This window comes from Nipponia nippon, unplaced genomic scaffold, assembly GCF_047370975.1.
Source record: "Nipponia nippon isolate SJK-2023a ecotype South Korea unplaced genomic scaffold, ASM4737097v1 scaffold_5, whole genome shotgun sequence".
In the NCBI taxonomy this organism is placed as follows: domain Eukaryota; kingdom Metazoa; phylum Chordata; class Aves; order Pelecaniformes; family Threskiornithidae; genus Nipponia; species Nipponia nippon.
In genome coordinates, this window is record NW_028262369.1 from 53,875,484 (window position 1) to 53,881,690 (window position 6,207).

The 6,207-nt window shown below is 40.2% G+C and overlaps 1 long non-coding RNA gene across 1 annotated transcript; it reads left to right on the plus strand.

The window, feature by feature from the left end:
• The first annotated feature begins 475 nt into the window (after nucleotides 1–475).
• On the plus strand, nucleotides 476–5,602 carry LOC148052212 (uncharacterized). Its single transcript, XR_015698976.1, has 4 exons — nucleotides 476–796; nucleotides 919–1,037; nucleotides 2,424–2,518; nucleotides 3,567–5,602. It is a non-coding gene; the product is annotated as an uncharacterized LOC148052212 (long non-coding RNA).
• The last annotated feature ends 605 nt before the right edge of the window (nucleotides 5,603–6,207 follow it).

Below are 6,207 nucleotides of genomic sequence, written 5' to 3' on the forward strand. Positions count from 1 at the left end.
GGCTGTGCTTGCATTTTTCTGAAATCTAGGCTTTTATAAGAGGTCCTAAGACCTGTTATAGAATACAAATAGAATAGACTTGTATAGAATATATAACATATTTTGTTGTTCAAGTGGGTAATTTCGGTCTATGACAAGTAAAGGCCAGTTCCAAATTGAGCTAGCTGTTCTCAAGCAGTGAGTAAATCAATTAGGCTGTGTGGGAGGGGTGAGGTACACCCTTAACATGGGCAGTACTTTTCTATCCAGCATGCTCTATCTTTGCTGGGCCCAGCTTCAGATGTTTTTGTCTCCTGGCACACTCTGTTTATAGCTCTTTCATGACTATGGTCAAAGGCCTTTCCTCCCACTTCACTGTCTAGTTCACGTCACATTTAGTTTCTCATTTCCAGATACTCTGTGGCTCTGTATCTCCAAATGACATGTTGAATATCTCAAACATTAATGCTGGTCTTCAGTAATATATGTCCTTTTCTTCTGGGTTCCTCTTCAGGGGAGGAAGACCAAGGGATTCTTTCTAGATTCTTCAAGCAAAGCTCAGGCAAAATAAGTCACTTATTTCCTGGGATGCACTGAACTCACTTTGTTACAATTGTCTTAATAGATCTGAAGTTTGCTCTCTTTAAAATTGCTAGTCATGCCTCTCCTTGAGTCAGCAGCATTAAAGATTATGTGACTTCATTGCCAGCCTGATGAAGGAGTTGACCTGACTGGAAAGCAATTGTTTTTTCCTCTTTGTTAATTAGCAGATGGATCTACTGACTTGGGCTAGCACTGAGGGCAGGAATTGGGAAAGGTGAGCACGTGCCTTTTTTGCAGCACAGAATTTAAATAGGCTTAAGCCATTTATGAATAACACACTCGTAACTTTCCCCTTTTTAAAGAAAACAATGACCATAGGAAAATGTCTTCTTGCAGGTGCAATCACAATGCCCAACTCAGAAATCAGCTTGTTTTTATTCCTTACATGGAGGAGAAGGACTTCTGCAGCCCATTGCTGATGGTTAAGAAGTTAAGACTGCTAAGTCAACAACAGTGTAAGTCCTATATCTTTTTATGTTGTTATTTTCAAGCTCATGTCTGCAACAATGAGTCTACAGTAGTTTTTTTTCAATGAAAGTTGAGATTGTGTGTTCAAAAAGCTGGGAACAGGTGAAAAGCAAAAAATTGCAGTAGCTAGAAGGTGTAGTAACACTAGGGAGTTGTAATGCTGTTTGTAGCTGTGTGAGGAGGAGGGTGTTGTGACACACAAGTGGAAGAGACAGACTTGATCTTGCTGAAAGCAAGACAGACAGGCCTGGTGCATGGTGTAGCCAGCACTTCAGAGCAACCTTGTGAGGGTGGCAAAAGGCTGCCTCTCTCAGTCTCTTGTAATTGCATGTGCTTTGTATTCTGTAGTCTGGCTGTAGAAAGGAGTTTGATAAAGAGCTTAGCACATATGTGAACAATCTGATTGCTTTTACAAAATAATAGTTTGACTGCGAAATTGCTGTATGTATGAAATACATAAAACCTTGGGAGATGCGCTTGGTTCCTTCTACCTCCCCCAATACTTGTCTAGAGAAATTCACTCTGTTCTGCCACTGTTTTCTAAGGTTTTGTGAGCCAAGGGTTGAGTAATGATAGCTTAAGGCATGGCTTTGAGCCCTTGTATGTTGGCATGACGTCAGTGGGGAGGAGTGCAGGATGTAGGTTTGCAAAGGTCTCAGAAGAGCTATTGCTCCTTGCAGTGCGTTTGGCTTTCTGATGACCTAAAGCCATTCTCCACCCATCTATGAAGTAATCTGTCCCTGAGTTATTTGCTTGGATGTCAGTTAAAGTAAGTAACATCCCGGTAGTCTAAATCTCTCCTTTTAGTGACCTAATAACAAATTAGGAGATTAGTTCAGGTAACTCAAAAGAATTTTATTAGCATAGTGCTTACAATAAAGCATTTTAACAGAAATGGAAGGAGGTAATCTAAGTCAGAGCTGTACCAGGGTCACCTAGCTCAGTTTCTCTTAAGGTTACCATGTATGGTGTTAATGGACGGGTATGTTTTCTGCCTAGGGGAAATTAGTCTCATTTTTCATGTTTTAGGGTATCATTTTTTTGAGGTGAAATAGAGACATGTCTGGATATGTATTTTTGGTGGATCTAGGCTATTTAGTGCATGTTCTAATAATAATGTATATCACTTTGTTTTAGGAGAGAGCTTAAAACATGGTTCATCCCCTTTTGTCTTTGTGTTTGCAGTGTTTTCCTAGGGAGTGTTGGTTATGTACTTGCCACGGATTGCGCAATTAAAACACAGTACATCTTTGTATATAAAATCAATGACCTACAGCATTACTGTACTCTTTAAAATGAATCGACATGCTCTGAAGACTATTTCTGTAGCACTAATTGTCCTCCTTGTATTACATGTACATGCTCTGAAACAGCGCCTGCTTTTGGTCTGGGAGCCACGAAGCAATTTCTGATCATTTTGAGGTGGTGAACTGCACCTTGAGGGTTGTGGAATTGTACTGTCATCAGTGTAAGTCATGGATGAAAGTGCTGGCAGAAGTAAGGCTGTAGCTCTTAAAATTGTGGAATGGCCAGGCTGTTATTTTTCCCTGAGGATAATTTGAAAGAAAAGAAATTTTTATACCGGCTTTGAAATGTTTCAGCCTTGTCCCAAACCACTGACCTCCTAAAAACAAAGCAGAAATATGCCCACACCTCACTGACAAAAGGCCGTTCTCCAAGCATGTGATAATACCAGTCAGTTTGCCTGAATACTCACAAATAATAAATAAAAAGAGCCACATGTCTGGTTGAATCAAAGAGCAATTAGGAACCTTGAATGAAGGTTTGCAGATGCTGGCTTTGCAATTTATGGTTTGCACATTCCTGTTCCTACACTTTTTAAAGACTAGACAAGGGTATTAGATCAATGAGGGCTGTCAGCATATCCTAGTTGCCCTAATATCCTTACTTTTAGCTCTTAATAGTTCTATTTTGAGTAAGTGTTTAAGTAGTGAAAGAGAGGAATTTCATGCTTTCTCGCTGAATCAGCAAAGCTTGAAATCTCCTGTTACTTTTATTTTCAGTTATTTATGGCTAGGGTTGTCTCCTCCCCAACACTTCACTCTTGTAAATCCAGCTAAAAGAGTCACGTAAGACAAAAGAAATCATGATGATATGTATTGCAAAAGCCCCTGAACTCCTAGTTTTAGACTTTTACCTTATTACTTTGTTACCTTTTCCTCTTGCTCCCACTGCCTCAGTTCTTCTCTCCCTGACCTGTCCTAAAATGTTTCCTCTTTCCCTGTGTTCTGAGGGCTGCCAGACAGTAGATAGGCTCCTGTTTATCAGTCCTGCTTTCAAATGCTGCAGCTCATGGCAACTTTTCCTGTAATTCTACTCATTGTAAGTAACAGCCAGCCATGAATCTCTGTTCTGCCCTAACAGGCTGGGGTAAATAGTGGGCAGAGAAAAAGTTAATTGGAGCATTGACAGCTTTAGCTTAGCTTATTGGAAGGGAATAAAGTTCAAATGCAAGTGGAGAAGTGTTATCTGAACTCTGTTTTCTCTTAATACAGGCGCAAGGGAATTGAGGATGTCTGCTGTCTACAGCATGTAATGGCTGCCAGCATGTTGAGGAACAACTTTGCAAGGAGGACTTTGAATTGGGCTTTCGATGGGATGCCTTCCTACTGTAGGCTGAAGGAGATGTCAAACCAAAGAACAAGAAATATAACATGATCCTGAGAAGCATGTGGCTTTTGTCTCCCCACAGAAAGCTGTATTACTGTGAAAGTATTTCATCGCTTAGGGCAGCAGCTGACTATAAGCAGCATGATTGCTGTGGCCCTGCTGGTTACTTTACAGGATGGGTGCTGCACTGGAAGGGAGTTGGGTGTGTAGTGCAGGATCTGCCTCCACTTTTCTATCTATTCCTGGCAGCAGGATTAGCAGTCCAACTCTAAGTCTTTCCTTTTGGCTTTCCACACCACGTCCCTCTCCCCATCTTATGGTGGAAACAGAACCATTCCTCAGTGTTTGAATACCAAAATCCAACTCTTACTGTGCTTCTGGGGTGGAGATAAGGCTTCCAGCACAGGCTGGGCAAAGGGCCCGAAGCCCAGAGAACCCCCGGCAGGAACCAAGGCAAATCTGGTAGTGTGGCTCCAAGACCTGGAGGGATGCAGATGTGTGTATTGCACAAGAGCTCTGCTACTGGAGATCAAGTCAGCTCTTCAGCTGGGCTGGATTTGCATGTGCAAAATGCTCACAAGTACTTTTTTTTGCATACTTTCACATGTTACTTCTAACAAAACACAGAGAAGATCATTTGTGGGTGTAGGAGGTTTGTTTGTCTCTCTGATCTCTGTGTACCTGCAAATCAAGGTTTAGTTCCAGATTTTATGTTTGCTTAGCTACTCACAGGGTTGTTCCCTAACCCAGTGTTTAACATACTTTCAGGGTGATCCAGCAATAAGCAAATGTTTAACGTTAATCCACTAAACTACTAATTTAAAAGTAGAAAAGCACCAGCTTCTGGGGTTTAGTCATTGCAATTTTCCATCTGTTGTCAATTGTAATTGCAGGGCACATAAAGCCTGATTGGCAGGGACAAAAAATGTGTTCATTCAGTTTCTTATGTGCCAGAAATTAAAAGCCAGCTTGCATTTGTGTATCAAGTTTGTGATCACGCAACCATGGGGCAGTGTCAAGCTCTGAGTCCCTCTGGCTGGCACAGAGCACATTTAAGAAGCTCTAGATAACATGGCTGTCTCTGCACTAGATGAAATCTTCACCTTGCAATAGTTATGCACATAACCAGTTGTGCCCACTAGCTATACAGGAGGCTATTAAGACACTCCCTACAGATTTATCTTTTTCCTCTTGCAGTGAGAGTACATTTGTAACTGTTCTTATCAGTAAGGTGCTGCATACGTATACTGGTAAAAATATTATTTGAAACCAGGTAAATGAAAGGAGAAACACTTACCAAATATGGGCACACCATCCGGCATTTGAAACTCATTTTCCATTGAGATGGAACTCATTTGCCATTGAAAATCCCTCCAAAATAGATGTCGGCACATAAAATATTATTTTTAAACTTGTCTGCCGTATTTGCAATTCCATCAAAATGCAATAAGATTTAATGAGTTGCTTTGAAATGCAAATACATCTACATTTAAACAAAATAGAGCCAAAGTATCACCCCAGCAAAGTCTGGGTAACCTCATTTACTGATTAAGACGACTTTGGTTCTAAGAATGAGATGATTTATACCTAAATTTAGATATCTAAAAATTGTTTTTTTGTTTAAGGAATGTAAGTAGCTTTTCAAATAGTGTATCATGAATATGCACAACACGCCCATTCTGCTTGTTTGGAAGCGAGGTGGTTCTGTACAATGTGCTATCTGTATTTGTTACATCAAATGTATTCGAATAAGTCCTGTTGTGTTTGTCTAATCAAATGTATTAGTAAGTAAGCAAGGGAAAGGGGGATTTCCCTTTCCACAGTACATCACCACAGTCTGCTACTTGACTGGGTGAGCCAAACAATCTGGTTTTTCAGGTTTGATATTGTAATGAAAATAAACAGGCCTTGGGGGAAATGACTGATGGAACATTTTCTACTCTTTTCCTTCACAACTTAGCATATCTAAGAGACGGGTAATAAACCAAATTATATGGGTATATGGCGATCCTGACACAGACTTTCCCACAACGTTTTCCTTAAGGTTTCCACCAGTTGTGCTTGCTCTATTTACAGCTGATCTTAAAAAGTACACCAAATCAATCAATCAATCAACCCCCCCAAAAAAAACCTAGTTATGAATTATTTTCTCAGGCATATAATTTTTCATCATAATGTCTTGAACTCTTCCATATCACTACAGTGATAAAATCAGCTGCATTAATTGTACTAAACATTCTGTCAAAATCAGTACTGACTTCACTGAATGGCATACTGAGGACATTTGCACATCTGAATGATTCCAACGTCCTTTGACCAGCATCTTCCAGAATACACTGAAAAAGGAAATGAAAACCTTTTTGTGTTACATGAAAGAGTAAATTGTTCATTGAAACACAGCCTAGGAGTTACAGTCTATGCATCTGTTTGTCCATCCGTCTAAGAAACTACTTAGATGATCAGGCTCACAGGGAGATGGTTAATTGTTGGTGCTCTACCTGGAGACTGATACAAAGTGGAGTACTG